Consider the following 12,696-nt stretch of genomic DNA (forward strand, 5'->3'; position numbering starts at 1 on the left):
AAATCCTTACAAAATCATTTAAGGCATATTCATAAATCCACTGTCAGGAACCAATCTGAGATTGATGAGGCACCAGTTACTTTGACCACTGTTCTAGAGACTAATCGAATTGACTCCAAAGAGAACCATGGCCTGTCAATTTCTCATTTTTTGAAACGCTTACTGAAACTCTGAAAAGACCTTTTGGCTTTATTTTCCTTAAAACTTCAAGAAAAACATGTTATACAGAGATGTGTTCAAACAAAAGTAGTTAATAAAGTTGAAGCACTCTTTTTTTTCATCATAAATGCAAGGACATATTCAGTAAATGCCTTGATAATTTAAATATTGACACCAGGAATCCACTGTTTTCCTTTTTAAATGATTCTGATTTTGTTCAACTTTGCTTCTGTGCTGTTAGCACTACTTATGAACTTGATATGTTCCAAATTAAAAATGTTGAAATTAATTGTTAGTGATCCGTCAACATTACTTTTGAAAAGAGGGTAATATGTTGAATCAGTACAGTGACTGTGCAATTTACAGAAATACAATTTGGAATAGTGAAGACCACTTTTTCTGAATTAATTTATATAATGATGAGTTTGAGGTTGTAAATCCAATTGGATCTAGAACACTGCTGCACAAAGTCTCTACGTTTTACTTCACCCTAGGAAACAATCATCCTACAGAGCCAGTTTAAAGCACATTCATCTTCTGTTGCTTGTGAAATACAATACTTTGAGAAAATATGGAGAAAAAATGGTTTAACCACTCATTTCTGATCTGAAAAAAATTGGAAAGTAATGGTATAGAACTGGTGTGGAAAGGCAAAGAGCTGTCTGTCCGAGGTACGCTTGTTACAGTGTCTGATAATCTCTCAGCCCATGCTCTTGCAGGCTTCAGCTGTTCATTCAGTAGTGGACGGGTCTGCAGGTATTGCTTATGCCATTATAAAGACCTTTCTCTTAGAACACAAGAGAATGATTGTATCCTACGGACTACTATCATCTCAAATGTGTGGCAGAAGATCCTACCACAAAATCTTTGTACACTCTCAGAAAAAAAAAGGTACAAAAGCTGTCACTGGGGCTGTACCTTTTCAAAAGGTACACTTTTGTATACCCAAAGGCTGCATATTGGTACCTTAGTGGTACATCTTAGCACCTAAAATGTACATATTAGTACCTAAATGTACATATTAGCACCTACCCAGCTGGCATACGACCGACCTTCAACGTTGAAATATGGTTGAAATAATGTCAGTTGTTGTTTCAACATTGAAACAACGTTGATATAACGTTTAATGCTAAACGGTTGAAAAATGTTAAGAAAACACTTCTAAATCAACGTTGGAATTTGTACAAGATCTGTACGTTGGAACAACGTAATGTTTTCAACCACATACAACAGAAATCTGCCTTATAAAGTTTATGATCATTATTAGCATTTAATGATATTCTGATAATACAGCCTTGGCTATGTTAAAATATAATTATTATCATTATAGACAACTCTCCAATAATTTCAACCTCAAGAGTGCAGCAGAAACTTTTTGCTTTGTGATTTTGTGTGGATTTACAATACTGTGTGCTTACCTAACAGTTTACCATGCTTTATTATTTTTTTTTTTAAATCATACACTGTCATGAAAACACCATTTGACAAATTAATTAAATTAATACAGACTGCAAACTAAATATTCTATACACATTTCGCTACGTTACCACGCTGAAACTACTGTTATTGGTTGTTTCACCGGTTTACTTTGACCCTGATTGGTTAATCTTTCTGTCTTCCAGGAAACTGGCCAATGACAAAATGCGCGCCTATTTTAAGTTTGAAAATACGTCCGTTATTGTTTGAGTCGGTATGAGGTGAGCATCTGCTCTGCTGATTATTACCCCGTCGGACACGGATTATTTTAAAAATTCTTGTTAAATTCTTATTTTGAGCGAATTTGAGTTGTGATATGTCAATGAAGGACAAAAGCTGGAATGTGAACAGAGGATGGGGTCGTAATGTTACGTGGTCTGTAAAAATACTGGCGAAATCACTAAAGGTAAGAAAACATTTTTTATTCTTAACAGTCTAACGTTAACGTGAACGTTAAACGTCCTTAATGTATGTCGTTACCACAGTTTCACTTTAGATATGTTAACAAATATCAATAAATGTTTAAAAGGTACGTTCTGTTCTGTTCTGTTGAAATCTGTTGAAAAGAGTGTAAATTTAGTTTGTGGGTAACGCTATAAACTGATAATCACCCGTTAATGAAGATCATTATCTTCATTTTTTACTGTCTGTAGACAAGATTTTTACAAACTGGTAGCGGACATAGGCCTAATGCAGCAGCCTGCAAATGAGTGTTTTTCTACTGCATCAGTGAAGCGCGCTAGAGATATTATTAAGTTTATTCATGTATCTTACGTTACCATCTGACACTGCTGTGCGTTGTTGTTGGTGGTTTGTGTTAGCTTAAACGCATGAGAGGTAATTAGTCTCGGAATAAAGTGATAAAATCGTAATTTATTCATTAGAAGTTCAAAACCTCGAACCCTGATAACTGCCAATGATTATATTTGTTTATTTGTTTTAGGTTAAGCATTGGAATATGATTTTTTCGGGGGGAGAACACCCAAATAGAGACAAATCCACCAACTACAGTAAGTTTTTGTTTTGTTTCTTGTCAATTTTACACACTCTTTCGAAAACCTACACTGGGATTAATATAAAGTATAAAGTATGATTCTCATCATCAAAGAAAGACATTTACTGATAGAAAGTCTGAGTAACTTTTTGTACTTTTGTCTTTTTTCCTCTGACGTGCCGCAGTGAAAGGTCATGTCACCTACCTTCATCAGTCCTGTCTTTAATTCACTGGAAAACATTAAGGGAAAGACCCTCAGACATGTCATAACAGGATAAAGGCTGCAGGTAACATTATATTATGGCTTGATTTTGATGTACCAGTTGGCTTTTTTGTGTGCTTCCCTTTCTATGATACACATTTTTCTGATGGGATTGCCATGCTTTAAATATGCGTTTACATTTTAATCATGTAATAACTAACAGTCTCAAAGATGACAGTACTCTGTTCATGTTGTGTGAATGTGTTATAATGGCAAACGTTTGTAGTATTAAATACATTTTAAGATTGTTTATGGAATGAAAAAAAAATCCCGCTTTTTTAGGGCTTTTTTAGAGCTTTTCATTGAATCATTTCTTGTTTCCCCTTCCAGACTCACCAAGGATCCATATGATTACTGGCAATTTGGTGGAGGATTTTTCTTTAGCTGCTATCACTTCTGGTATGCATTCATTGACCTTTTATGATTTGATTTTACTCAATTTAATAAAAATGTACACTACCGTTCAAAAGTTTGGGGTCAATATGATTTTTTTTTTATATATATATAAAATAGAAATACTTTTCTTCAGAAAGGACACATTAAATTGATCAAAAGTGACAGTAAAGACATTTATAGTAATGCAATATATATATATGAAGAGTTCATATGCAAAAGCCTCTAAATGCCATTTGAAATTTTCTTCTTTAATGATGATTTTTATCAAGCTTGTATATTTAAGTTCAGTAATTTCACTTAAATAACATTTAAGTGAAATTACTGAACTCAAATATACAAGTTTGATAAAAATCATCATTAAAGAAGAAAATTTCAAATGGCATTTAGAGGCTTTTGCATATGAACTCTTCATATATATATTTTAATTAATTGCTTTTCTCTTGAACTTTCAACGAATCCTGAAAAATTAATCACGGTTCAAAGGGATAGTTCACTTTGAAATTAATTTTTGATATGTTTTATCTTACCTCAAGGGCATCCAAGATGGTGTCTTTGTTTCCAGAGTATTTTCAATTTTGACATTTTTAGGTCAAACCGTTCTTGTCTGTCAGTCGTGTAATGGAGATTTATGGGGCCCACCTCAAAGAGCAGCACAGAGAAGTCCAGATTAAACATGATTTAATGACTCGTAAATGTAAGTACACATTGATGGCCTAAGACACGAAACGAGCAGTTTGTGTGAGAAAACTAACAGTATTTATTTCGTTTTTACCTCTTGTAACCACAGCCACGTCCAACTGATCTGAAGGCACGGGCGCTTAGGTCTGCGCTAGAGGATGACACGGGAGTGGATTTTCACTCCTGTCCCGTCCCACTCCCATAGAAAGAAATCTTGTCCCGTCCCACTCCCAGACCAAAGTTTAAAAAATAATCCCATCCCATCCCGCTCCTGGTAAATTGACTCCCACTCCCATCCCACTCCTGTTTAAACTGACTCCCACTCCTGTACCGCTCCCATATATATTTTTTCTTCAATTAATGTTTAGTTAATACATAGAATTTGATTTAATCTGCAATTCTGCATCCTCTCCAATAGGGGTGTGCAAAAAAATCGATTCACATTTGAATCGCGATTCAATCTTTACCGATTCAGAATCGATTCATAGAATTCCAAAAATCGATTCATAGGCTATATTTTTTAATGGCGTGCAGGGGCGGAGTGGCAATCGGGTAAGTCGGGACTTTTACCGGTGGCCCGGTAGTGTTTCTATGGTTTCGAGGCTGCGAGGGCCGGTCTGATAAATAGTCATTGCAAGTTCTTGCCGCCCGCTGGTCAAACTGTGCAGCCACTCTGCTCAACCCGTAAATAAATGCATCGATCCGCAGATCTGTTTGAGTTCTGTAGATCAGTGGTTCTCAAAGTGGGGTCCGCGGACCCCTGGTGGTCCGCGAGCTAAAGCCAGGGGGTCCGCGAAATAATTTACAACCTAACGTTTTTTTCCATGCTATGAGTCATGTTTTCTTTATCATCTGAAAACATGCTGTTTATTCCTAAGTAACTTATATAAAGCATTTAACATAAAACAATACAAAGTAGACACTTAAAGTTTTCTATAGATAGATAATCTATGTCTTTGCGTCAAGTAGACTATTCGCTGCTGTTGATTTTGCGGGACGTGCGCCAGAAAGGAGACAGAGAGACGGCATGAACCCGCATCCGGTTCTTTTCTGTATTTTTAAAAGGCATGACATTTTGTAGTCATTTATAATGTAGCCTATACACACATAAAAAATGGACATTTACCGTTTCGGATGATGCACTCTTGTCTTATCTATGACCATAAATAAGAGTATTCCTGTTTCCACTGCTGAGGAAAAATTCCCATGTAATTTCGCCCCGGCGTCTCGCGTGCGCACAATAGTCAGTTCTAGCACTGCTACTGTAGATTTGACATTAGAAGTCTGATCATTATCAAAATAAAAGTGCATAGTGACAGGGCCGTACCCACAACTGAGGTTGCAAGGATGCACATCGCGATGATACTGACCTTCTCGTCTGAGGTGCTTCAGCAGACTAACAACGATAGCTCGTCAATGTCAAAATGTTTGAGTCGGAGTGAACTCAAAGTTCCCCGCACGACGTTTCAGTCAACGGTCATAAAGTGCGAGATAAGATGTAGGCCTTAATTAACATAAACTAAACAGCTGTTTTAGATAAAAGTTTAAAAAAACGACTGAAAGTAAAGTTTGCAAAGTATTAATCAAGCTCAACTTTAACAAAGGAAAAAGCAGGTCAATAGAAACATACTGTGCCCATGAGATTAACATTATGGATTCATATATTTAACACTGTATGTTTTTTTTAGCTAATTACAGTAGCTCAAATTAACAACGCACGCACCTATTAAACATAATGCCATTATCATTGTATTTATAGGCTTATGGGCTTTATTTGTGTGCAGAATAGGCCTAATTATTGAAACATTTCTCTTTTAAGGCCATTCCTGATTGGAATATGTGATTGTGTTTCGTGACATCTTGACAAAAAAAAAAAAAAAAAAAAAAAAAAAAAAAAAAATTTGTATGCCACTGACTGACATGCTTCTACTAAATCTATAGTTATCCAATTGTGGGGCCTTAAAACACCTTAAAATGCACATGTGTAGATCAAGAACATCAAAAATTCCTAAGTGATTCCTAGCAAGATCACTTTCGTTACCTCAGTAGGCTATTTAGAAATTCCTGCATAGTACCCTGGGTGGAGACCATTAATTTTGTGCAAAAATATTTCATTTGCCGCTCACACATTAACTTTGTGCTCAATAACTGTTATAAATATGAGAGGGGGTCCTTGGAAATTTTTTTCCCCTAAAAGGGGTCCCTGGCACCAAAATGTTTGAGAACCCCTGCTGTAGATCTTTTGCCAAGCGTGTCAGAGGTGACGGGTTCTAAACCGCACTCGTATAGTTTTTTCTCTCTCTCATCAAAACCGAATATGTTCATCACGTTTGTGTGCATTTTATTTTGTGATTTCACCGGAGTCTCCACAACGGCGATAGATTGAAGCGCGCGTCCGAGAGAAGACTGCGTGAGCCACAGAGAACACTGTATCCATGACACTGATTGCAGCGGACACGAGCGCTCAGCTTGATTTCAAAAACAACAGGTCTCTTATTTAATAGCGAACTAAATGAATGCTCTGCTAGTTAACTGGATATACCCGCAAATTACGCGCCTATGAACGACTTCACTGGATGTAAACAAATCAATCTAACCATAGATGTTACCAGTAGCGGTGGCTTTTTTAAAATCTATTTAAAATATTTTCGCAAGGGTTCTATGAAATTAGTATATATTTTTAGGAAGTTCAATGTGCCCAGTCGAGTTCACATTTCAACAGTCAATCTGGTAGCTGAAGTAGGCCTACTCCTTAAACCACATTTAGCATAATTGTTTGTTTGATCTGACTATAGCACTTTAAAGCTAAATGTAAAAGCTTTTTATTTAAGTTTTATGGTAACACTTTACAATAAGGTTCGTTAGTTAACATTAGTTAACTACATTAGTTAATATGAACTAATAATGAATAGCACATATACAGCATTTGTTAATCTTTGTTAATGTTATTTTCAACATTTACTAATACTTGATTAAAATCTTGTTAACATTAGTTAATGCACCCTGAACTAACATGAACAAACAATGAACAGCTGTATTTTCATGAACTAACATTAACAAAGATGAACAAATGCAGTAACAAATGTATTGCTCATGGTTAGTGCATGTTAGTAAATACATTAACTAATGTTAAATAATGAACCTTATTGTAAAGTGTTACCAGTTTTATTTTAAACTTGAATTAAATGTATTTAAAAGCTGGCCAAAGCTTGGCACTTCGCACTTTTTAGTTGCAAAAGTTTTTATTTTTGTATGAAGACATATAAAGTAATATCAAACTTTTCTTTTAAATTATGTCTACTGCAATCAATCACATAGGAAAAAGTAAACTACATTTATGTAGACCTGCGAATCGTTTTTTGAATCGAGAATCGTTTTTGAATCGAAAATCGATTTTGAATCGAATCTCGAGACAAAAAAATCGGTATCGAATCGAATCGTGACATTTTCTGAATCGTGCACCCCTACTCTCCAATCCATCCTGTTTTAGACCAGCTGCTGAGCCCCAGTTTCTAGATTTTCTCCAGAAAATGGAAGACAGTAAATAAAAGAAAAACAGTACATCACACCATGTCTACAATTTAATAAACCCAAACAGCACATAAAGCTGCATTTTACTCATTTATTGTTGAGTAAACAATACATTTACAGTTTACATTTATAGTTTTTTTAAATTACATTTTAAACGATTTTCATCAATTATGCTCTTGCATAATGAGACAAATTTTAGTTATATGTTGCTGTGTAGGCTGCAACATGGCTTATTCTTTCCTGAATTTGCGTGCCTCTTCAGACCGCTCATCCCTGAATCACTTGCTACTTGACTTAAGGGGGGTCGCACACCGGACGAGAAGCTCAGCGCCGCGCAGAATCTTTAAAATTCGAACACATTCTGTGTCTGTCCCTCAATCACTGCTCTTTGAATTCCGGCGGTAAGCCGTGACAAAAAGCACTGATGGCTTCTGGAACGGCTGGGTCGTGTAGTTATTTTTTAATTTCGCTACATTTTAGGCGTATTAAAAGGAAACTACAAAATGGTGCATTTACTTTTTGCTTTTTTTTTTGTCGTCTTTGCTATTGGTTGATTCCCGCTCCCGTCTGCTCCCGTTAACCATTTATCCTGTACCGTCCAAATCCCGTGATTAATAGCAAAGATGACTCCCATCCTGCGGGAATCCCACGGGAATCCCGGGACCCGTGGGATTCCCGAAAAAATGTCAGCCTCTAGTCTGCGCATGCGCCGGGAGTGATCTCTTGCGTGTGTACGTCATTCATTTTTTACACAGAGATTCGGAAGTTTTATTGCGATTTCCTATATATCTAAATATGTTTAGATCCCAGTGACAGTTAAAACTTCCGAAATCTCTGTGTAAACAACGAATCACTTCCGGCGCTTGCGCAGACCGATTATGCCTTCAGATCACTTGGACTTGGCTGTGGTTACAAGAGGTAAAAACGATATAGGCCTAAATACTGTTGGTTTTCTCACACAAACCGTTCGTTTCGTGTCTTAGGCCATCAATGTGTACTTACATTTATGAGTCATTAAATCATGTTTAATCTGGACTTCTTTGCATGCTCTTTGAGGTGGTGACCATAGACCTCCATTATATGACTGACAGACAAGAATGGTTTGACCTAAAAATGTCAAAATTGAAAATACTGTGGAAACAAAGACACCTACATCTTGGATGCCCTTGAGGTAAGATAAAACATATCAAAAATTAATTTCAAAGTGACCTTTAATATTAAGCAGCAATCAATTCCACCTTGGGGCTCTGAAGAACTGCTTGTTAATTATGGTTGATATTGTACATTTACATCTGAATACATAACATGTCTTGGATAGAGTTGTATACTTTTTCAACTCGACTGTTATTGAACAGCGTAAGTGAAAATCTTGTAAATAATTTTGTATTCAGTTTTAACTGTTTTTGCTTTTATTTATGAGCTACAGGATCGTACAGAGAGCAGACAAGAAGTGAAGAGGGAGCAAGAGGAAGCGATGGCATCGGAGCAGACCTCAAGCTGGGACTCTACTAGAGCAATACAAAAGGCTGTCGCATTTTATTGAGATGCTAAGTTTTTCTACTGTTACTGTACACTTAAAATATTAAATGTATTTCATCTAAGTTTTACTGTAATTGAACAAAAACTGTCTTTTAAGTATTCCATTCAGATTTGTACTTTACTTATTACTTTGAAAACACTGCAAGTTAAAGTTTTCAGATGTAGAAAGTATTTTTAGACTTTTTTGTTTTGTTTTCCAAAATAAAACTTGTTTTACAATCTTGAGCATGTGCTAACTCTTTATTAAATGTGTTTGTAATTAAGCCATTGCTGTCAGTCATTTGACATTAAACAATGTTTTAGTGTAGACTACAGTATGTACAGTTAATCACTAAATCAGTTAGCATTGTTATGATCGTGTATTCAAACTACGTTGTAATTTAATGTATAATTGTATTCTCCCATGTTGAATGGTAAGACTTAAACAATATCACGATAGCAACGTTGATTCAATTTGCAAAACCGAAGCATAATTAAATGTTGGTTTAACTTCGACATACAACTTTTACTCACCAATATTGAAAGGAGAGATCGTGAAACAACGTCGCGACATCAACAGTGAAACAACATTCATGATGTCAACGGTGAAACAACGTTGCAAAATCAACGTTGATTAGATTTGCAAAATCGAAACATAATCCAATGTTGATCCAACCTTGGTCCCTGACGTTGTTTCACCGGTGAATCAACGTTAAAATGCCAGCTGGGTAAATGTACATATTAGCACCTAAAATGTACATATTAGCTCCTGAAATGGACATATTAGCACCTAAAATGTACATATTAGTACCTAAAATGTACATATTATCACCTAAGTGTACATATTAGCTCCTGTAATGGACATCCCAGACAGCAAACTGACATTGAATCAACGTGGAAACGACGTCTCTCATGACATTGAAACAACGTTGATTTTGCTCATCGAATTAACGTTGAACCAACGTCAGACGCGGCATTCTTCAAAGCTAAATGAAAATCGAAAATTGGTTTGCTTTCATAACGTTGAAACAACGCGTTGATTTCAAGTTGATTTTCCGTTAGTTTTGAAAGAATGACGCGTCTGACGTTGGTTCAACGTTAATTCGATGAGCAAAACTATGTCAGATCAACGTTGTTTCGATGTCATATTTCCACGTTGATTCAATGTCAGTTTGCTATCTGGGATATTAGCACCTAAAATGTACATATCAGCACCTAAAATGTACATATTAACACTTAAAATGTACACATTAGCACCTAAAATGGACAAAAGTTTACCTTTTGAAAAGGTACAGCCCCAGTGACAGCTTTTGTACCTTTTTTCTGAGAGTGTATGGGACCTTGTGCTTTAAGTGAGTTGCCAAACTTCAGAGTGACAAATGCATTCCCTCCAAATGTAATGCATGACTTTTTAGAGGGAGTTTTTGTAATTGGTTTTAAAAGGCCTTGCACAACGAAAAAGTTGTCAGTGTGCAGGAGGTTAGCATTAGCACGCTTTCCATTTGGACAAATTGACTCCTCTCATAAACCAAGACCAATGTCTGAAAGACTTCTTTCTGATGGACAAATAATCGGGGAAGCTGTGGAAAAGTGGACTTTGCTTCGGACAATCCCATTTAATCATTGGGAACAGAATAAGCAAAAGCGACAAGAATTGGCAGCCCATTCTTTGTCTAAGCCACATTGCAGAAATACTACTGGCACCAACAATAAGTATACATTGGATCAGTCCTTTAGCTGAGTTAATAACTTCATTTTTAACAGTTTTTAAAAGTTACCAACATTCTTCAAAATATCTGTTGTGTTCAACAGAAGAAAGAATCGCATGCAGTTTGCAATTTGGGGGTGATTAAATGATGAAAAATGTAATTTTTGGGTGAGCTATTCCTTTAATTGTGAGCAAATCAGAAACCAGGCATGGTTAACCATGTTCTCTCACTCCATCCAACTTTCTATCTTTTTAATATTTTTAAAAATATTTGCATCACTGTGAAACCCCCTTTTTTGGTTCTTCCTGACACCTTTATTTTTAAGAGTGTAGACAATGAAATACATCTCTGGGCTCTTAATTATGTCTACTTACCACGAATTATGGTTCGAATTATGGTCGACCATGGGCTGAGAACTGAAAGACATCAGTCCCCAATACAGATTTTTGTTCAAGGCTGCCTGGATCAACAAGGACATAGAACCATAGCGATGCAAAAATTCTTTGGCAGAACAGCTTGAATTGAACCATTGAAATAAGTAGGTTTTAAGCAACCATTTAAATCAATGTATGTAGGTGCAGACTTTATATATGATGGCAGATTGTTCCGAACCTGTGGAGCGGCCACTGAAAAGGCACAATCTCCTTTTAGTTTTAGACGTGTCCTCGCAATAGTCAGACTACTAGTTGAGTAGAGATTTCTAAAAACATTATGGTGGGCTGAAAGGAGATCAGAGATGTATGGAGGACCCAATCCATGCAATCCCTTATAAACAAACAACAGTGCCTTGAGCTCAATACGCTGTTTAACTGGGAGCCAATGGAGAGAAAACAATACTGGCGAAATATGGTCTCGTTTCCTTGTTCCTGTTAGCAGTCTAGCAGCAGCATTTTGGACCAGTTGAAGATGTGTAGTCTTATGCTGCGTTCACGTGCAATGGAAAATAGGATATTTTCCACTTGTGAACTGGTATTTACCAGTGTGTTGCGTTCAAGTGCTTTTGTTGTCGTAATGTGGTAAAAAGATGGAGATCCAGACCTGTTATTTGGCTAAAACTATTTTAGATTGCATAAGTCATCTGCTACAGCAAGAAGATGATTTATCAAAACTCAAACGGGTAAATAATATGCTGTATATTTTCTAGATCATGAATAGTAGATTTTTTTTTTTTTTTTTTTAGAAAATAGATTTTTTTAAGGACAAAGGAGTTAATAGAGATGGTAGGCCTATTTCTGTTTTAGTTGCAAATGCTAGGTCTACCCTTATGTGAAGCATAGCTACTAGCCTTATCTTTCCTACCAGCTCAAAGACAGTGTTGTTGTTATACACGTACTGATCACTCAAGATGGTGCCATGTACATTTCATTAAATGTACAAAACAGAACTAACCGTTTAAGTTTGATCAGAGTATGGTCCATTGGTCCATTATACATTATTGCTTTCATCTTCTATTTTATTTAATAATAAATAAACCTCATTTCATGTTTTCTAACCTAAAAACATTTTCAAAAATTACTCTCACAAATTGAGACTGTATAAAATCATACAGATATAATCCTTTACATTGACAGAGGAGAGTAAAAAAGAAGGACCTTTAAAATGTCTTTCTTTCTTCAGTTGAAAAGAAATTAAGGTGTTTGATGAAAACATTCCTGGATTTTCTCCATATAATGGACTTCAATGGGAACCAAACGGTTCAAGGTCCAAAAGACACTTTTATCAGTACAAACTGGAAACTGTTCAAAGGGCTTTAAACGACTCCAGACGATGAATAAGGGTCTTATCAAACGAAACGATTGCTCATTTAAAAAAAAAAAAAGAATGTTTAAGTTTTATAAGCTCAAATGGTCGCCTTGCTCTGTTCTGATGCGCGTTTGTGACTCTCCTGTTCAAACTTGTTCATCAAAATTAACAAATCTTTTTCAGAGTCAATTAGTTTGTTTCGTTCGTTGAATGAACCAAATGACTCGGAA

At 36.0% G+C, this 12,696-nt stretch overlaps 1 long non-coding RNA gene across 2 annotated transcripts; it reads left to right on the plus strand.

The window, feature by feature from the left end:
- The first annotated feature begins 1,698 nt into the window (after nt 1-1,698).
- LOC148981341 (uncharacterized) lies at nt 1,699-9,014 on the plus strand. Of its 2 annotated transcripts, none has more exons than XR_016168455.1 (5): nt 1,699-2,041; nt 2,579-2,645; nt 2,815-2,916; nt 3,222-3,290; nt 8,917-9,014. It is a non-coding gene; the product is annotated as an uncharacterized LOC148981341 (long non-coding RNA). The 2 variants fall into 2 exon arrangements; XR_016168454.1 differs by having other exon boundaries at nt 1,706-2,041; nt 8,923-9,014.
- Nucleotides 9,015-12,696: the final 3,682 nt, after the last annotated feature.

The sequence above is a fragment of the Pimephales promelas genome, chromosome 5 (assembly GCF_988280905.1).
Source record: "Pimephales promelas chromosome 5, fPimPro1.hap1.1, whole genome shotgun sequence".
Taxonomy (NCBI): Eukaryota; Metazoa; Chordata; class Actinopteri; order Cypriniformes; family Leuciscidae; genus Pimephales; species Pimephales promelas.